This window comes from Cibotium barometz, chromosome 23 (genome assembly GCF_041138505.1).
Source record: "Cibotium barometz isolate CiBa-2024 chromosome 23, ASM4113850v1, whole genome shotgun sequence".
Classification (NCBI taxonomy): domain Eukaryota; kingdom Viridiplantae; phylum Streptophyta; class Polypodiopsida; order Cyatheales; family Cibotiaceae; genus Cibotium; species Cibotium barometz.
Window position 1 is genome coordinate 46,515,400 of NC_141068.1, and position 22,292 is coordinate 46,537,691.

Below are 22,292 nucleotides of genomic sequence, written 5' to 3' on the forward strand. Positions count from 1 at the left end.
TTTGTCTCTTGTTTTTGCAGTAAAGAAGCTCAAGTCATACTTGTTACCTCGCCCTTTTTTCTTCCCCACATCTCAACCTTCTTTACAATTCTTGGTCCGCGAACCCAATCCTGCAAGAGGGAAGTTTGCAAAGTGGATTTGTGAGCTTCAAGAATTCTGAGCCTCTCCTCTTGCAGATTTGCTTACAAGGAAGGAAGAGGAAGAAGGAACAAGAACAAAGGAAGAAGTATATGAAGATTTGGAGACACCACCAACTGCTTTCAATATGCATTTTGATGGAGCCTTTAGCCCTTCCAGGCAATGTGGGGCTGGGGGGATAGTTTTATTTGATCCAGGAGGAAAGGAGGTATGATGGCCGTGTGGAGAAATGGCTAGATAAGAAGTTTCTTCGATGCTAGGAAGGCCCCTTTAGGATAAAGCAAAAGTTCAAAAATAACACCTATCTTCTAGAGGATGCAAGTGGCCAGGAGATTCCCGGACGTGCCAATGAGTACCAACTAAAGATATTTTACCCTCGAGCACCATGGCCAGCAGACCCCCAAGACAAGCATGGAGGATCTGCTGGGGGGGAAAGATGTTACATGAAAAATTGATATCTTTGATTTTCAATTTTGTGCATATTTTGATGGTTTCTCAATGGTAATAAGGTGGAAGCTTTTCCAAGAAGATTGCGGCGCCCACAATGGAATAACGGCGTGGTGATACGGCGGCTTGGCGCCTACCCTGATAACAGCATTCTATCTTCAAATATAATGGTTTTACTTGATTTTAGGTGCACACATTGTAAATGCCACAAGTATGCTTGTTGATAAATACTTTGGTATGGTAGATAGGCTAGTGATGTGGAAAATAAAAGTGGGCCTTCATGCTCACATGGATTTTAATTGTATTATTAATATAGTATTCACCATAAGGCTACAAGTTGGGCAGTGTTGTGGAAGGCATGTGGAGGAGGAGTGTGTGTAGGTGCATAATTGGGAAAGATTCTTCTAGAATGCCTACATGGAAGAGGATAATTCCGCCATGTGTAAGTGGGATCTCCACCTACATGCCACTTAGACTTAGCTATTATCTCATTACACTTTCAAAGTTAAAAAGTCTTTAATTTTATAATCAATAGAAGACTTAGCCTAAGAGGACAATTGATTGGTGACATCTACCCTTATGTCACTGAAGGAATGAAGATTTTTATGTTGTAATTTGTAACAATGGTTGTAACAATGGAAGAGAGGGTGATTCTCCACCTATAAAAGGAGCCCCCCTCTCCCTTTCAAATCAAGGAATGAGCCTCCTCAATTGAGCATTTTGTGTCATTGCCATTCTCTTATATTCAAACCCTTATTCAAACACTCTCTTTACATGTGAATGTCTCATTTAGCATTAGCTCCTCATGCTCAGCCCAATTTTGGACCTCTTTGATGATTCATGATAAGTGGGATAAGGAGTTATTATCTTGGCAGGCCTATGACTTCTCAAGGTAGCCCTTGCCTTATTGCCACCCTCCTTTGGAGGTGCCAATGGTTCTAGCGGTAATGAACATGTGGAAAGACTTTGGGGACCATAGATAAATCTTTACGATTGTCCGCTGAGCAATGTTAACCCTATCATGAAGGAGATGAGAGGCAAGAGGCTATGTGAAAATTGAGGTTTCATGCAAAGAGAGGGAAGTGCAGTTTTTGTGGTCCAATACCCAAATTTCAATCGGTAATTACTCATCACTCGAGTATTGGTTTCTAAAATTGATCATATGTCTAGGAAGCTCTTTATATTCTCTTTCCACTCATATAACTAATTTCTTAATCCTTTACTTCATTGATGATCAAAATTTCTCCCAAAGTTGCTAACTTTTAGGCAAATTTTGGCAGTTTTATAGTCTTGTAGTAAAATGCTCATAACTTTTCGCTCAGTTACCCGTTTTTGAAAGTTTTTATATAGACACGAAGCTCTCTTCAAGCTCTACACACCTATGTAATCCTCTTTTGCACAGTCTATATGGATTTAAAACTGCAATTCTCTGTGTATCTCTATTTTTATAGACTTTTGGCCATTATTTCTTCTTAATAATGATTAATTCCTCCTAATCTTATCAAAAGGCAAATCCCATGTGTCTTATCCTCTTGTAAGTGATTGCTATATTCTTTTACTTTAGTATGTTCTGTCCAAATCGCCCAATTCGAACGGATGAACCTTACCAACATTCCCCGTATGTTTTTGTTCACATAATCCTAAGTCAGAAGATTTTCTTCCAACAAGGAATTGCCGTTTTGTTTGGAGCTGCAGACTGGAAGAAATTCTTGCTTCTCCAGAGCCTTTCATCTTTCCTTCCATGAATTATGATCTCACCTTTGATGTGTATATCTTTATCTTAACCTAGGGAGAGAAAGGGAGAGGTGAGGAGGCTGTGAGGTTTCATACAAATGTGTTTTGATTCTAAGAAGTGACCGAAGTCAAAACCCCAACTTTGTGTCACAGTAGTGCTAGGCAAGGGAACAAATCCCAGAGGGATTGATGTGACAGAGATTCAGCCTCTGTACTAGATAAAGCAACAGTTGGTTGCTTCTTGCTGCTCCAACTCACCACTGCACTTCCAAATGTAAAGGCATAACCACTAGTAGACCTCCTGTCATACGGGCTACCTGCCCAATCTGCGTCTGTGTAGCCATGTACATCTGTGAGATCCCTGTTCCCACCGCGCAACGGGTTCGGATGCTGGCAGCGGAAGTAGCATATTTTGCGAGGACAGGGTCCCACACTCAGGGCCTCGCCCACCACGGATATCCGGACAAGAGACTAATCCGTCGATTTATCCAAAACCGAACCCGAAAAAACTTCCTTTACTCGAAAAGCACGGGCGATTCCTCCAGGATAACTTTTACTCTAACGTAGTCAAGACCATTTCCGATCAAGCTGATCCGACTGCATCTATAAAGATACTTGGTCAGATCAAGGAAGAAACTTGCACTTGGATCATTGGGATCAATGCTTTTTCCCCACCAAGAGGCACAGCCGTTGATTCCTATCCATAGAACAATTACTATCCGGGATTTACTTTATCTATCGTAGTAACAGAAATTGAGTCTCGGTTTATGGATCCATCAGTCTAGCCTAACCCCATCCGATCCCATGGGTTAGCCAACCGCCCAACCACTGTAGTGATGGGATCCAATTTGGCATTTGGTTAGGTTTTGTCCCGAGTACCAAGGAAAAGAGTTGCAAGGCCCCCTAGCCGGAAGTTCATGCAAACATAAAACTAGCCACACCACTTACACACCCAATATGAAATTGCCTTTTTCTTAGCATCAGCTAACTTTAAAACAATCCTTTAATGAAACCATAGTACCACTGATCACAATCTTCCAAATTATCTGGTTGATTCTTAATTTCCCATCATTCCTTCATCAGAGTATCTATGGCATCATTGGCAACTACCTGTCCACTCAGGGGCCTTTTCAATAGTTCCTAGCCCATAATACTCGGCAATATAATCACTTATAAAAATCAAGATGGACTCTCGTTGAAGATCAGCAAGATCAACCAACAGATCCATAAAAAGAGCCATGGACTCATCCATTACTAACCAAACTATGCGGAAACTCCAAATGGTCCAAACACAGGCTTTGTTTCTCTTGTAATATTTAACTTTCTTTAATACTTCTCTCTGACAAATAAAGTTATCTACCCCCTCATGTGAACCCAGTTTCGAGCGCCCATTGCAGCTATATTTACTACATAAACTCCCATATAAGTTTCCTTTAGTCTAAACTACTCACTATAAACCTCTTATACATTATCTAACATGGTTAAGTATAGAATAGAAATCACTTACAACTGACAACACAAAACAAACATAAAAGCCCCGACATCTCTAAAATTACTCAATTTGTGACCAAAATCAATCTTTTATGTCCAAGTATTTTTCACTTTTCAACATTGAATGTAGATGCTAAAAATCACCAAGTCAAATAGGCCCAAAGGAAATACGTACACATGAGTACGTTACATTCTTTCCAAGTTAAAAAAAGAGCACCGTTCTCTGTGCATGAACTGAGGGTAGTCACTCCTCACATGAACTGAGGGTAGTCACTCCTCACATGATCCTCGGACAACCAGGTGGCATCTTCAGCCTAATAAGTTTTCCATTTGATTAGAAGGTTAAATATGTCCCAATGTCTAAGCTTCCTAACCCTGCAATCCAAAATTATCTTTGGTTCTATCTCAAAATTTCCCACTTCCTCTACTCTTGTACTGTCACACCAAGTATGTGATTTGGATCAGCCACGTACTTCTTCAGTAAGCTAATGTGAAATACATTATGTGCTTTGACTCCTTTTGGAAGCTGTAAACTTGTGTTCCAATCTTCTTAAGTATCTTGAAAGATCTTGCATATCTAGGTGCCAATTTCTTAAACTTTCCAAGTCTTAAAGAACTCTTCTTTGGTTTCACCTTTAAGGATACCATTTCACCCTCATTGAGTTCTCTTGGCTTTGTTTTATTGTCTGCATAACTCTTTTAACAACTTTGAGCAACTCTTATGCATTTCCTTAAATCTCTTGTCTGCATCTCCATTTCATCTAGCATCTGTTTACTTATCTCAACCTTCCCACAACAGGATCATACCATAATACAGGTGACATGCAATCTTGCCCATATAATGCTTTGAATGGAGACATTCCAATAGTATATTGTGGACTACTATTGTATTCATATTCCACCAAATGCAAGTATTCATCCCACTTTTTAGGTTTATCCATGCAATACATTCTTAAGATGCCCTCCAAGATTTGATTCACTCTTTCTGTTTGCCCATCACTTTGAGGATGATATGTTGTACTCATATCAAGTGATGTCCTAACAACTTTAAACAATGCCTTCCAAAAATTTGAAGTGAATCAAGTATCTCGATCTGATACTATACTTTTAGGCATACCATGTAACTGGAAGATATAATTCTTCACAAACACATTTGCCACATCCATAGCAGTATATGTAGTCTTGATACTAGGCAAGAAATGAGTGGATTTTGTAAGCCTATCTACCACCACATAAATGCTATCATAACCTCCTCTAGTCCTTAGTAGCCGAGTAGTAAAGTCCATTGATATACATTGCCACTTCATCTCTGGCACATCTAATGGTAACATCGAGCCTGGTTTCTTTTTATGCTCAACTTTCACCTATTGACACTTTAGACATTTTGCCACATAATCCCTTACATAAGTTTTCATTCCTAGCCAAAAGAAACTCTTTCTAGCCTTAGTATATGTCTTCTAAAATCTTGGATGTCCTACTATTGCAATATCATGAAGGTCATGCATTAACTTGCTCGTGATCTCCATAACATCAAGTATGCATAACCTTTCTCATAATATAATATTCCATCAATTACTTCATACTTTGCGAATGCATCTACTTCCTCTTGTGACCTATATTTCTTTGTCAAACTCTCAAAAGCTATTTTGAAGAAAGAATCTCTTGGATTTCACTCTTTACATGTTCTCCCAAACTATTATGTATGACAATGATTGCGCTCACTAGAGCAACTTTTGGTTTTCTACTCAATGCATCGACCACTTTGTTTTCTCTTCCTGGTCTTTAAGTGATTTCAAAGTCATATTCCGGCAAAAATTATATCCACCTTCTTTTCTTTGCATTCGATTCCGCTTGGCTAAACAAATGCCTCAAAGCATATTAATCAGTTTGTAATTGAAACTTAACTCCAAGGAGATAATGCCTCCATACATGCAATGCATTCACAATAGTCAATAATTCCAAATTATATGCTGAATAATTCCTCTCATGAGGTTTTAGCTTACATGACTCGAATGCAACCGGATGTCCATCTTTCATCAAAATCTCACCAAGCACTATAATACTAGCATCCATTACAACCAAGAAGGTTTTTCCAAGATCAAGCAATTTAAGCACAAGGGTTGCAGTCAATGCATGCTTTAAAATTTGAAAACTCTGCTCACATTGTACAATCCATATGAATATTCTACCCTTCCTCAAAAGGGTACATCATAGGACTTTCTTTGTGAGAAAACTCAAAAATGAAGATTCAGTAAAAGCCTGCAAGTCCCAGAAATCCACAAACTTCTCTAACAAAAATGGGAGTTGCCCATTCTACAATGGTTGCAATCTTCTTGGGATCCATAGAAATACCTTCTTTTTTTATATAATGTGTCCCAAGTACTCCACTATGTCTTTAAAGAATTCACATTTGGACCTCTTTGCATACAACTTATGCTCTAACAGTATGTGAAACACTTTCCGCCATCGCCGCAAGTGTTCTTGATGCTCTTCTTTACTTTTGGAAAACACTAATATGTCATCCAAAAACATCAGCACAAAGTCATCCAAGTTCTCTTGAAAAATGTGATTCATCACACACTGAAAAGTAGCATGCACATTTGTTAATCCAAATGGCATCACAACAAATTCATAATGCCCAAAACGCGTTCTAAACGTAGTCTTTGCTATATCACTATCTTTGATGTGAATATGATGATAACCAAATCGTAGATCAATTTTAGAAAATACGCAACTCCCTACAAGCCGATCAAAAAGCTCCCACATTCTTGGCAATGGGTACTTATTCTTGATTGTTAACTTATTGATCCCCCTGTAATCAACACACAGCCACATAGTCCCACCCTTCTTCTTTACAAAGACAACATGAGCACCCCATGGTGACACACTAGGCCTAGTAAATCCCTACTCAAGCAATTTCTATGATTGCATTTTCAACTCTACACTTTCCTCCACAAATAAATGATAAGGAGCTCTACATATAGGTTCTGCACCAGGTATGAGTTCTATTTTGTGATCTATAAATCTATGCGGAAGTAATTTAGTTAAATCATCAAGAAACAAATTTTGAAATTCTTGAAGCAAAGGATGATCATCACCCTTTTTTTGTTCTTTAAAACTTTCTATCATCAATTACGGCATATACATGACAACCTTTTCTTGCTACTTTAACAAGTTGCATAGCAGACATCATTCTAAATTATACATCACATCTTTGACCCTGTAAGTAATAATCTTTACCATCATCTCCAATCATGAAAACCTCCTCCTCATGACACAATATTCTAGCCTTTCTAAGCACTGACCAATCCATCCCTAAAATGGAATCATACCTTCCCAAAGGCAACACATGGAAATCCGCTTTTGACTTGAGGTTACCTATGACAAAAGGCATACTCTTGACATACTCCTTACATGTCTGTTGCATTCCCAAGGCAAGCTCTACCAAAAGCTTCTTCTGATAAAATTCAATTATTCCTAACTATTTTACTACGTGGGAGGCTTCAAAACTATGGGTGCTTCCCGAGTCAATCAACACTTGAAATACACTATTAGCAATCTTAATATGAATTTTTATAATTGAAGCTCGGTTTTCGGCCTTACCTACATAAACAGCAGCATTGACATGTGCATATTCTTCAATCTTCTCGGCCACAGGTATAGCAGCTTTTCCTCTTGCTCCACAAGCGTTGTCGTTACTTGAAAATCCACGTGCATTCTTTTGCACATTTTGCCTTGTTTTTTTGATCTCTTGTAGTTAATCCCTCACGTGATGCTGGTTTGTTTTTGCACTCATAAGTTCTATGACCCTTTTGTAAACAACAAAAACATAGGCCTTCACGCCGCGCCTTTTCTGGGGACAAATATGTGAAAGGCTGGTTACCATTCTTCTTCTCGCCATTCTACATTCTCTTATTCTACATAAAATTCTCTTATTCTACATTCTCTTATTCTACATAAAATTTCCCTTCTCATCATAAAATTGATTTGACCTCTTTCTTTTATTTCCAAAGCTTTCTTCATTTTTTTACATCTATTCATATGTCATGGCACGCAGCATAGCATCTTGGACTATAGTTAGCTTGTTACCCTTAACCAGAAATTTGATTTGTCTCTTTAAGCCATTCACAAATCGAGAAGCTCTTTCCTTCTCTGTTAAAGAGGGTGAATATTTTTGCAAGTCTCAAAATTTATCATGATATTCTATAACAATAAGTGCTCTCTGTTCCAAGTTTAAAAATTCATTCATTTTCTCCATGTGATATTCTGGAGGACAGTAATGTTGAATCATATGCCTTTTTATTAGAGGCCATGTGATATCCTCATTCCACAAGTCCTTGCTACATATAATAGACTTCCACCATAATTTCGCAGAACCTCTTTGCCTTAGCTTCACCACTCAAGTTACACGTTTGAAAATAATCTTCAAGCTCACTCCATGCTTCTACTTCTTCACTCCTCTTCCCCTTCCCATTAAAGGTTGGTAATGACCTTTGCTTTTGTAACTTGATTAAGGGAAAAATCATCTACATGTCCTAATTTAAGTCATGTGCCCGCAGGGCATGCATTGTATCTTGCAACTCCTTTAATAGCTCAATGTACTGAAAGATCGAACCCAACCTATGCAGCATTAACTCTTGGTTGTGGGCTTATAGGAACTTCACCAAGTTCTTGCTGGTCGTCAGAATTTCTTACTCCTTTCCCTTCTCGTTGACCTTATCTATCATCAAAATTTAGACGATCTTGCATCTCTCCATCTTCTCAGTCACCCCTGTCTTCTTCATTCAAATCCATGGAAGCTCAAGCGCGCATGGATCTCATTCTTTCCTCCAATTATTGATTCTTGTCAATAAGTCTGATAACTTCCTCTGTAGTTACACCCACACGCTATAGTCCTTGTAAAAGCTTCTCTTCTTACCCTAGGCTGACTACTAAATTTGTTTGATGTGCAGCCATCTTGTGACTGAACAACAAAATTGTAAAAAAAATCTCAAGAAAAAGAAACTCCTAGTTGTGTCACAAAAAATAAAATAATATTAGTCATCCAAAACCTGCAACATCTGCAAATCAAGTGTGGATTAGACGTACCCATATTCTGTTCCATTATATATGCATAACATTTTCTCAAATTTTACAGAAAAATCATATCACACTTTAGAGAAAGAAGATATTTTCAATAAACCATTATCGTTTATCTTTTTCTAAGTCTGACAAATCCAGAATCACATAATAATCGCCTAATAAAAATACTCAACATTAGAGAGAGAATCACCAACAAAAATATATATATATATCTAGCTGATCTAGGGCTTTTCTCCGATGCCCGTCCACCCAACCTCCATGCTATATCCCGGGTATGCCTCTTTTTGAATCTCATCCTCTCCGGGTTCTACCACATAGCTCCTCCCAGAGGGCATAAATCTTGTTGTCTGTCCGGCATTCCCTATCTAAGGATGGCCGACCCGACTCTCTCTCTCTCTCTCTCTCTCTCTCTCTCTCTCTCTCTCTCTCTCTCTCTCTCTCTCTCTCTCTCTCTCTCTCTCTCTCTCCTGCACAGAAATCACCTCAAGAGAATAGCCACATTGATGCTTGCGACGATCAAGACAAACTTCAAGACTTTGCAAACAGTCTTTATCTACGGCTTTTCAAGACAAGGTGATCGGTGGAGTGCAATGGCAGAACTCTATTCAATTGAGCGTAAACCAAACAAAACCATTAGAGACTTTATCCTTCGGATAAAACTCTTGGACTCACGATATGAGGAAATTATGGAAAAAATTAAACGATTCTCAATTGAAGAGATGTTTCATGATGGGCTTAAAGAATAACACCTTACAACTTGGTCATTGTAACCAATCTGAAAACATTTGATCAATGTTGTAAAGAAGCAATACGTTTAGTTGACAACATGATGGAAGATGACCATGATACGAGATGTTGCTCATCTAAACAAAGTGAAGCAATGGTTAAAGAAAAATTGATCTCAGAATTGTCATTCCTCCCTAAATTTTATGAAACCTTGCTTAAAAGCTTACAACTAACATCTCTAGAGAGGATGAGATCCTTCAAAACCAACCATCCTTAATGCCTCTCCAAGTGATGAGCAAAATGCCTTGTGTTCAATTGAATCAGTACGACCATCCCAATCCCTATTGTGCATACAAGGTACCTATTTTTTTGTACTGCATATGTTGCGAAACCTTTGGTCATAACACTACCCAATGTCCCAATTCATCAACAATTGACTCAAAACCTCCATCTCCCATGCACCAAACAGAAACAGAAACAATCCAAAGGGTAGAAACTTCTCAAGAAGCAGTTAAGCAAACACTTCAGTGTTTCTATTGTCGTGGACCGCACAAGGTGGCAGACTGCATAATTTGAAATACTTCCATACCCACGGTCACTGACACTTTGCAACCAATATGTGAACGATGTGGCATAGATCACCTATTCCAAGATTGCCCAAGGCGAGTTGCTTCACTGCAACTTGTCTCGCAAAATACAACTCTCAACATCTGAAGTGTACAAAACGGGTAATTATCCATGGTACCCTTGAATGTGCTTACACGCTTACAAGCCAAGGCACGAGAAAGAGTAAAGAATAATGCAAAAGAAAACACTTCAAAATGGGTAGAAGAACATGCTTTTACGCAAAAATCAAAAGAGAAAGAAAAACCTTCTAAACCCAAGAAAAACAAGGGGCAACAAACTATCAACACCAAGGTTGAAAGAGAAGACAGGAAAAGGAGCCTGTGGAGGGCATAAATTCAAAAGAGAAAAAAGCTATACATAATGCAAAGGCATCCACCTCAAAGGCTACCACACAAACAACAACACCCACATGTGCAACATAGAACACAAAAGCCCAAAAGAAAATTTGTTCTCGTCGCATTGGCAAACATAATGAAAACCTGGCGATTCCAAGAAAGTTAGAAAATGAAACAAGTTCTAGTACATCGCTTAGTGAGGATGAAACAAGTTATGATTATTCACTTAGAGCACTTCCCAGACCAATCCAAAAACTAGAACCCACCTAACCAGCCCAAATTGAATGCAAAAAGCAAGCTCAAGAGAGCATGCTTAGCATTGTTGAGTGTCATATAGGATCACCGATTATGATTGAACCTCATAATGCCAATCCCAAAAGAGCAACCAGAATACAAGAACCAGAGGAGTATCGCTTCCCCTTTCAAGAGGAAGACGTACTCTCTATAAAAGAGTCATTAGAGGTAGATTGCATGAATTATGTTGTTGGAAAAAGCACGTGAGGAATTCGATGAATCCCTTATGAAATTAAAGCAATCCCTTAAATCCTCATTTGGAGGAGTGCTCTTCTCTCATGGTGGTGAAGCCAGCATAGCATCAACACTTACATCTTTTAAAGGCTCAACATGAGTTATACCAAGATAGAAAGAGCTACATAGCACAGGACTGTGAGGATTCGCAAAAGTCTCCAATTAGACTTCAATTAGAATTCTCGAAGGACCAAGTGTGCCATTGTATGCATTAGGCACTCTTGAAAAAGCTGAGAGCTAAAAAGAGGATGAAAGGAATATGAAACAGAAACGAGATCTGAAGCAAAAACTAAAACTAAAACATCCATGGTTCCTCTTGAAGATTCTATCATAATATGGCTAGATTTCCCTATAGGAAATGATGTAAAGTGCAAACGCTCATTGATTAGTCCTCAAGCTAGTCATAACATCTTGACAATAGACACTTGGGTGTCATTGGGACAACCTAAAATCACCCCTAAAGACAATGGTCCTGCGAGAGATGCCAATGAACAAAACATTGAAGTTCCAAGTTACTTTGGCTATGCTACTCAAACAATTGATGGGAATGTGGAATTTAGATTCTATGTTACCCTAGATCCACTTGAGTATGATCTTGTCCTTTTGGTGAAACTTGGATACGTGACTCGTTGTATTCAATTGATGAATCCATGCAAATAGTCACCTTGAACACTCCTGCACGCATTGTGCCATTGCTATCACAGGAGGAAGAGACCTAGGAGGAGCTGGAACTTCCAACATATCTTACTAAAAAGATCCCTAGAATTATGGTTGGATTGGAACTTTCCAATAAAATCACCACCATCCAAGCATAGCTTTATCCAACACACGAGAGTAGAATCTCATGACCCTTGAGTTATGGGATTTGTTAGTTCAACCACCACTCATGGATTATCCTAAAAGAATTCCATTTACACAAGATTTAAGCATGCCATGTCTAGGGTACTTTGAACATACAATGTATATTGAAACTAAGCCCCTTACGTGCAAGTTTTTTGTGGTTGAGAAGCAGATTTGATCTTGGGGCATAAATGGACTATTGTTGTCCAAGCATCACTGTGATTTGCTACTAGCAATAGGGTCATCACCATGTTCAACGACACAAAGTTGAGAATACCATACTGCAAGGAAGAGGATCTAACCTGAATGGATTTCTATGTTGCTGAACGCAAAAAGTTACAAGCCTCTTCCACATAAGCTCCTCTACACAATGACCTACCATTTACATCAATGACCGGACTCCGATAAAGCATCTACTCCTTCAACTCCATCCTCACCAACGAAGTTCGATGCCAAAACCTTGCAATCAATAGTTATTCCTTAAAAAGTTCCCCAAGTGCAAACATCTATCTCTAAAAAGGACCTCAAAGGAAAAGCCTCGGAGCCAACGCCTCTCCATCATCGACAAACCTCACCAAAGGAAACGGCCACATGCTCTCAAAAGCCTCAACATCGACAACCACTCCACAAGAGACTCTAGCCGCATCCTCATCAACAGCGCCCATGAGTCACAAAACAGACCTCAATGCCAACCAATGTCAAGGAGGGCCTACAACCTTCCACTTGCATCACAAAGAAAACTCCACCAAGACAACCAAGATCAAGATATCTTAATGGTAACAAAATGTAGGTGGAGAAGCAGTTACTTATAGCTCCAGGCTACTACAAAGGTGGCAATCAAATTTGGGAGCCTCGACAATCAAAGCCTCTTCCTCAATGCAGCATTCAGAGGCCAAGGAAAAACAAAGGTACTCCACAACACCGTCCACTAAAGCCTATGCGAGTTCCTCAACGAACCCCAACATCTCAACAAGTGTTTTGTACCAAAAAAATTATTGCAAGCACAAGGGTACTACCAAAGTAATACCAAAGCTTGGATTCCCAAGCACATCAAAAAGTCACCTAAGCTTACACAAAGAAAGAAACCTCAGCACCAAAAGCATCAACCACCAAATTATAATATTCATCAAATATGGGAGCTTGTGAATGTACTTCAACAACAAGGATACTATGATGATAATCCCATCATATGGTTGCCAAAATCGAACAAAGTGAAGAAAGCCTCACCACCAACTTCAACCCCAACATCTTCACCTAAAGTTCGAAAACAACGGAAACCCAAACAACACCAAGCCAATCACTCTTGCGTGCTCATTCAAACCTAATGGCAACCAACAAATTCAAGATTCAATTCCCACATCTACAACGAGACTTATGAAAGCATCAAAGACAAACTCACAATGCTCATTTCACCCTCTAGATGTGAAGCATAAGTGCAGAAGCTACATGGCAGACATAAGAACCTATTCTCTCAAAAAGGAGAGTAGCCACAAGAACCTGTTACTCACAAGGTGGTAACATTTAAAAAAAAACATACAAACACAAGGAAGTCACAAATATGGTCTACCTGAAAATGGTAGAATATCACAAGAAACTCCCAACGATCTTCAATAGCCATTACATTTTTTAAGCTATAGCTTACTATTCTTTTGGCTATGTTAATGTAGCAGCTACTCCATGAGTACATTTTCATAACTATGCATTGGAGGACATTTGCACCAAAGCCTCACCATCAACAACTTTCCAGGTACATCTCTGGATGGGGGAACCATGGTGGGGCGAAGCCTGCTAGCCAATGGTACAACCCATCACTTGGAACTTCCCTTAAATTGCAAACCTCTCCAAACAAAGATAAAGTCTTCACATCACAATGATATCTAATCCTTCGTGGAAGATAACTATATTAGCCTTGCAACAAGTCAACGTAATTCTTTCAAGCTTTGCCAATGAGTGGCTACTTCAACAAAAAGCAGCAGCTTAATAAGAGTCTATGTGACTCAATGGTTGTACTTCATGTATATATGCTTCATAAGAGCACTGAAATATACATAAAAGCATTAAAAAACACATGGGAAGAAGCATGCAGGAACAGGTCCTACTTAACACATTTGACAAGAATCCTACCACTTATATTAAGTTATGACCTTATAAGAAATAAAACTTATAGTAATATGGTTTGAAATTCTATGCATAAATATTTAAGCATGATCACTTTTGTAAGGATAGAAGTGAGAGGCTTCCTTGGAAAGTGTTTAATCATTATCTGAAAGATAAAGCATACATAGATATTTAAGCATGATCACTTTTGTAAGGATAGAAGTGAGAGGCTTCCTTGGAAAGTGTTTAATCATTATCTGAAAGATAAAGCATACATAGAAATATTAGTATAATTATTTACTAAGTTATGGAGAATAGCAACTTACTTGCAAGAGTCGAATAGCTTTGCTACAAAATACATCATTAAAAGGACACAAATATCAAAAGCATATGTGATGTTTTAATTTGTCAATGATTAAAATTATGGAAATTGGAGAAACTTACTTGGGTTAGACTGCAAAATATCAGTTAGAAGAAAACGAATCGACAAATAACAATTTTTATTTTATGCAAATAATCAAATTGTATAAAGAGAATAGTTAACTAGTAAATCATTAGACACTTCAATTGTTAATTTATAAAATTTAAAAGTGTAATTATTACTTAGCTTGAACTGCAAAAATATGCATTATAATCAAAATCATATATATAGATATTTGCAATACTTATCTTATGTGAAGCTTGTTGACTTGAGCTATAAAATAAATGGTTATATAAGGCACAAAATATCCATACAATAATTTGCAAGTTTGATACTTAGCTTGTAAAGTATCGAGTTGAACTCCTAGTCTGTAGAGCTTAAAAACTTTCAATGTCGAAGAAGAAGAATCCTTGAGAATTTTCCCAATTGTCCGAAAGCCGTCTGATGTTTTTTTTCCTTATGTTTAAATTACATTGCAAAGCTTATGAGGTTTACTATTAATAATATTTTTGGGCTTTTTAAACTGAAATTTAAATATATATGATGTAAGAAGTTTGTTTCATAAGCTTAATAATATAAGCTTTGAATTAAGGCTTTATATTACAAAGCTCTCCTTTTCTTTTCTTCTTCTTCTTCTTTTTTAAAAAAAATTGTATAGAGTAAAGAGTACTTAAGCTTGTAAGCTTTTAGAGCTTACATATTTCAAAGCTTATAGATGGGATAAGAGGTTTTAAAAAGGATGAAAGCTTTTAAAAGCCTTTTTTGGATAAAATAAAGATCTAAAGCTTAAAGTTTACTTTTTTTCAAATAAACAAACAATTTTTTTTAAAACCCCTTTTTAAAAGGATAATTAAAGCTCTTAAAAGCTTTAATTTTATCTTTGAGGCAAAGCTATTAAAGGCTGTAGGTGGCTAGCGCATAAAGGACATGGAGCCCTTATATATATATATATATATAAGTTTTTAAAGCTTTTACATTAAGCTTTTTTTTTAAATAAAGTTTCTTTATTGGCTGCCGAGAGAGTATAAGACTTCATATATATATATATATATATATATATATATATATATATATATATATATATATATATATATATATATATATATATATATATATATATATATATATGCTCCACATTAAGTGAAGTGCACATGGTCATGCGGTGCACAAAAAAGAAGAAACTTTATTTTATTTTAATAAAATATAAAGCTTTAAGTGAAGCTTTATTGTAAAGCTTTATTGTAAAGCTTTGTAAAAGCTTTATTATAAAGCTTTGTAAAAGCTTTACAAAGCTTTATTTTAAAGCTTTGTAAAAGCTTTCTTCACTAGGGGCTCTAGGCGTGTTTGAAATAGCCCGCCCTTAATAGAGTATGTTTGCTCTGTGTTGGAATTAGGGTTAGGGTTTCAACAATGCACACACACAAGATACAGAAGCTTGAGAGCACACAAACGCACAAGATTAGAATGAAAAAATGTGTTCCAGCTTGATGCATTTTACCAAGAATACACCCCTCACTACATGTCTAGTAGGGTTCTCAAGAGTTGGCAACTCAGACACCATATAAGGCGTAACAAAGTGCCATAATTCAGATGGCCAAATCGTGCATGCCATAATTCTACGGTACCTGAGGCAATGATAGAATAACCATCATTTCTATCATGAACTGTACATCTGTCATCCATAAATATCACCATCAAAGGCTAAGGCTGAAACTGACAGCAAGTTCTTCTTAATGCCTGGCACATATAAAACTTTAGAAAGAGTAAATGTGCTCCCATTTGTAGCAGTGAGCACAACTCTACCAACTCCTTTGACAGGATATGAGGAACCATTTGCACGTGACCGTTCTTGCACTTGGGACAAATTCCATAGATGAGAACAATTTTTTTTGTGACGTAATGTGCTTACTAGCACCATTGTCAAAGTACCAAGCATCCAATTCTGCCCCACTGATATGCATACATCATGAACAAAAGGGTCACAACTGCAATGTATAGTCCATGCCCAATAATCTTGAGCAAAACTTGCAGTTTCCTTCTTCTCTGCACTTGGTGCATATGCATCAGCCATAGCCATGCCCGATTCTTTCTTTTTCTCCTTTTCTAGCCTTTTCTTACACTCATGTATGTAGTGCCTTGGTTTCCTACAATAGTGACACTTTTCCCTCTTTTTAGACTTATCACCTTCTTTCTCTGCATCCTTACCTGAGGATTTTGATTTTGGCTTATAGCCACCATGCGAAGAAGCTTTACCTTTGCCTTTCTGATTGGCAACAAAAGCTTGGTCACCAACTTGCATATTAGATTTGTTTTGCCTAGACTGCTCTTCTTTTTGCAAGAGTACTGAAACCAGCTCATCAAATGTAAGGGCATTTGGATTTCCCTTCATCATGAGTCTAAGTGTAGAGGCAAAACTTTGATAAGAATCTGGCAATGCATTGAGAACTGTGGGCACCAATGTACTATCAGGATATATCTCATCCACACTAGCAAGCTGCTCCTTAAAGTCTTTGATCTTGGTCAAGAAGCTTTCCATTGAGTCTCCCTCATTCATGTGTCCAACTGTTTGCACAGATATGCAACACGTGCTTCATTGCGCACCAGGTATCATGCAGCAAGTGCATCCCATGCATGTTTTGAAGTCTTACATGACCGAATATACGGAATAATGCTTCGCTTCACAGAAAGTGCAATCAATGCATGTGCTTGTGTCTTCCATCCCATCTCATTTGAGCAACAGTGGGAGGTACTAGTGGTGCATGTGGAGGAGCCACATCTGTATCAGATTCTACTTCAGATGTACTTGCAGCACCTGGTTGCACTGGTAGTTGTGAAATAGGGCGAGTTTCACTACCACTGACCACATTCCAAAGGCCTTTAGCAACCAGTACATACCTCATCATATAGGACTACAATGGGTAGTTAGTCCTATCAAGTTTGTCCTCAGCAGATAACATGTTGAATACGTCACTACTGCCAGCCATGACTTTTTACCAAATGCAAAATCTTTCAACACACTGCAAGTACTCAGTATTCACTGAATGCAACCCTGGATGGCTACTGCCAACTGACTGAATCACCTACAAAGTGTATGAAAAATAACACATAGTAGAGAATAGAGTGTTATTGGAAAAAGTATGATGGTCGATGTTTTGAAGACACTGTAGATGCTGTTGCACACCAAATCTTTGCCGCTATACAGTCCAACCACCCAAAATCGAGCAGAACCAATCCAAAATGATGCCTCTCCAGAATATCTGAAAAAACCTTACAGTGCCCGAATTGCACTGCGGACCCCAAAAATATTGTATACTTTATATACAACACACTACAGTATAAACCTTCTTCTCCTAAGAGGGTATCTCAATCGGAGACAGAAAAACAGGGTTGTGAAAGGAGAGAGACAGACTACTAGATCAAGTGTCAAGGAAGCTAGCTCTGATACCAATTGTTGGAATTAGGGTTAGGGTTACAACAATGCACACACACAAGATAGAGAAGCTTGAGAGCACACAAACTCACTAGATTAGAATGAACAAATGTGTGCCAGATACAAGAGATAAGTACACACCCCAAAATGAGTAGATAAGAGGCTGTACATACGCATGGGAGAAAAAACCTCCTAGTGAGGGAAAAAGTGCCCCAGAGGTCCTAAGTGTGTTCACACACATCACTACCATATAATGCTACACTCTGCGCAACGCGAAGAAGGAAGGAGGAAGAAATTCACCTAAGGCCATCATGCACCCCCAAATTGGAGGGAGAGGAGATTTTTTTTTGAAGAAAAAAAGAAAAATAAAATAGAATTTGGGCCTTAATTTCCCCATGCTGCACTCTAGAGATTTGTAATTGAAAAAGAGAAAATTTGAAAGCTAGAAGCCCTCCACACCGTCCATTATAGAAATCAGAGACTTCCATTGGCTTAGCAATCTTGCTATGGCTCTCTATGCTCCTTCCCTTGTTGATTCGATTGGTACAGACGGATTATGAAGAGAATTAGTGAGATTAAAGGTGGTTTTGTGGTTTTCACAAACCCACTAATGGTTTTCCACCTTGCTTTACCCTTTGGGCAAAAGATTGATGGGAAATTCTTATCCAATGGTTAAAAATAAGCCTTCTTTCAACCATACATAAACATAAATGTATTCTTCTTCAAATTAAATTGAAAATTTACCAAAATCACATGTTCCTTTGTCTCTTTCACCTCTTTGTCCACAAGTCTTGACAGGCTTCAAGAAGCTTGAATTAATCCAAAGCTCTTCTTGAAGAAATAATTAAAAACTCACAAATACATCAAAAATTAAAACAAAAACTTGAATTAAATTGAAATCAAATAACATAGCATAACATAAGGAAAGAGAAATAGAATAACATCACCATCGACAAGATTGGGTGCAATCTCCCCCCCACCCCCATTCCGTGTAGCTCCACTTCCACAACATGAGTATTTAGAGAATTGTATTCATAAAAAATAGCCCAAGGAGCTAATAATAGATTTGCGTACAATTTGGGCTTGCTTTCTCCACTTTTGGATATTTCTTTACATATTATTAACCATATGAAAGTTCCTAAGGTTTATAAATATCAAAACCTTTGCCCAAATATAAATGCTAATGGGCTTTTACACATGAAATAACTTTGTGCACACTTGCACATATAATAACCTTGTGCACATTCACATATTCCATTAAGCCGATTCCTACACACATTAAATCAAGCATATTTTTTTAAAATTATTAATTCATAAAAAATATGATAAAATATATACATGTAACATTGTATGAGCCTAAAGTATGGCCATGTATTTAAGTAAATATCTCTCATAATACAAGGAGACTCTCCCATTGTGCAATAGAGTTTTTCTCTTGCTAATCGTCTTTCTAAGCCCTCTCTCTAATGCATGCTAGTGAGTGTATGTGAGTGATGTGAGGTGAGAGGAGGGACGAGTACACGTAGTGCAACGCGGTGGTGTGACAACGCTCGAGGGAGATGAAATGGCTTCTCAAGGATTTGTGGAGCTTGGAGACCTCAAGGGTTATGAGCTCGGCCATTGAAAAGCTCGACAGTTGCGGTTCACCTGGTAATCTTTTACTGGATGTGTTTCAAGGGGGGTTAGGGTGAGCCATAACAATGCCTTATATAAATGCAACATATTCCTTCCCTAATCGATAACTTTATTGATTTGCTGGCTGAGGTTGAGTTGCTCAAGTGAAATAATTTGACTAAAACATGACATACTATAAATCCTACTATAGGATAAGATGCTTTCTAGAATAATGAGCTTCCAATTTTTGACATCACAATCAAATGCTAGCTTAGAGTATGTTTGAGGTAAGTGATTTGAAGGAAGATCACATGGTAAGGAAAATTATAAACACAAAAATCAAACCCTCAGTTTTACATCACAAAAGATGAGTAGACATTGTATATTATAGCATCATTTAATCTCTATGTTTTAGATTTGGCACAAATTTAATTATCCTAACAAAATTTGATATGCATGGCACAAATTTAGCTATCATAACAAAATCCTTGAGATTTTCTCAATATTAAATTTTAGATTTACAACTCTATTTTTGGTTGTCCACTTTAATGTGCATCTTTTCTTATGTATGATTTTACATACTTACATATCAATGTTTCATGAGAGAAAAAAGTGAGACTTTTATTATTTTTAGAACATTGCCATTATTTTGTAGTACAAGTATACATCAAATAGATTGTAATAACTTGTAAAGACCTAAAATGAAATGCATTTTTGAAAATTTTGTGAGAGTTTATGATTTTTAAGAGAATAATATATGTTATCCTTACATACACCCTCTTGTATTTATAAAAGCATTTATACTAATATAATCATGATTTTGATCATATAACACTATACTACTTTCTAGATGAAAGATACTTAAACTTCTAGATAACTTTAAATTTCCATTAGTTCTTCATCTTAAGCTTACATGTGTCCCCCTCCATGTGTCCAAATAGGTAGGAGAGCACAGGTAGGAGCATAAGTTGGTCACAAAACCTGAACATCTATGTGGATATGTTTGACATGAGGTAATGGAAAAATTTCAAGGTTGTTGTTCATTGAATGCAGTTATTAGAGGAAACTCTTGGTTGTTCCCTTGTTGTTCCTTCATGTATTCTCTCATGATTAATTAACAAGAAAGAGTACATGTGTTTTTTAGCTTTAAGATTTAATTCATGAGAGAAATTTCCACAATTAGTGGGAAAATATATCCAGTTACTACTGTGATTAATTGATTGATATCCCTAAGTCTTGGAATCTCTCTCTCTCTCTCTCTCTCTCTCTCTCTCTCTCTCTCTCTCTCTCTCTCTCACACACACACACACACACACACACACACATAATGTTTATATTATGAACTAACTTCAAATTTAGTTAATTAGTAAACTTTTTTTTAACAAATTCAATTCGAAGTTATAACCTAGGATACAACATTTCACGATATTAACAATTAAATACAAGTATTTAAGTTTCTCTTGGTAGTCTTATCTTAATTTATTTAGTTAAACTTTATATGAAACATAACATTTCATGATACCAAGAAACAAATACATTTATTTAAGTTTCTAATAGTATCCTTTTAAAGACTTTTTAAACTAGCTTTTGTATTTTTTCATGGCATTGAGTAAGCTATTTTGTTAAGCCAAGATTAGAATCTAGACTAGTATGTCTTGCTTAAGCTATGATTATCATGCACATATATACATGTGCTCTCACATACTCACACACAGGTATGTGGATGCATAAGTGATGTGCACATACATGTGTACACACACGCACGCACGTATGCACATATACTTATGCAAATGGCATATATTGGATGCATGCACACATATGAAAAATTTATATACTATGGAGCTTGTGTGTACAAATCACACACATTGTATGTATACCCATATATGTATACACTATTTCTATACTACATGACTTGACCCATGTAGAATTGAACTTTTGCAACGACCATCCTTGATATCATATTTATATAGGTTGATTGTTTCATCTTCTTCTTGTAGTTGTAATCGTGCTAAGTAGTAAAATAAGTAATGCATATATCTTGAATGTTGGGTGTCAATTGTGTGCGTGTGTGTGCGCGCACGTGCATGCATGCCTGCAAATGTGTGTGTGTGTGTGTGTGTGTGTGTGTGTGTGTTCACTTGCACTTGCACAAACACATCTAAGAAAGTATGTGACTTTTAGGTGCAAAACTATAGCCAAATAACAAGATTTGAAGAAACATAAGAAAGTAAGGCATGCTTAATTCACATAGAATCTTAGAGATAGCCATAGAGAGAAAGAAAGAAGCTTATTATTTATATCATGTGCGGAGTGAATTGATATGCTTATTAGTCAACTTTGGCCTCATTTCAAGGCTTTAGATAATGTCTATGAGTTTTGTATGATCAAAGAAATTGATGCACAATAGAGGTACAACGTATAGCAATGTATAATATTGTTCACAAAATAACTTAACTAGTTGAATTTCCTCATATTATAAAATTTCATTTTCCAAGTCAAACTTCTTTCATTACAAAATTTGAATTATGGGATCATATCTTTTATATTGAGTGTGACTTTTCATACACAAGATTTCACATTTGCAAGACTTGGATTCCACCTTTTAAGCATGAATTAGATATAGAGAATAATAATAATTAAAGACTTGCCATATCTTGACTTACACATGAAATAGATAGGCTACAATTTGTTGTGTTTCAATGGCTATGCTCACTTATTTTAAAAATATTTGACCATTTGATTAAATTTTCCACTTTAAACAAGAAGGTTGTTAAATAATGTC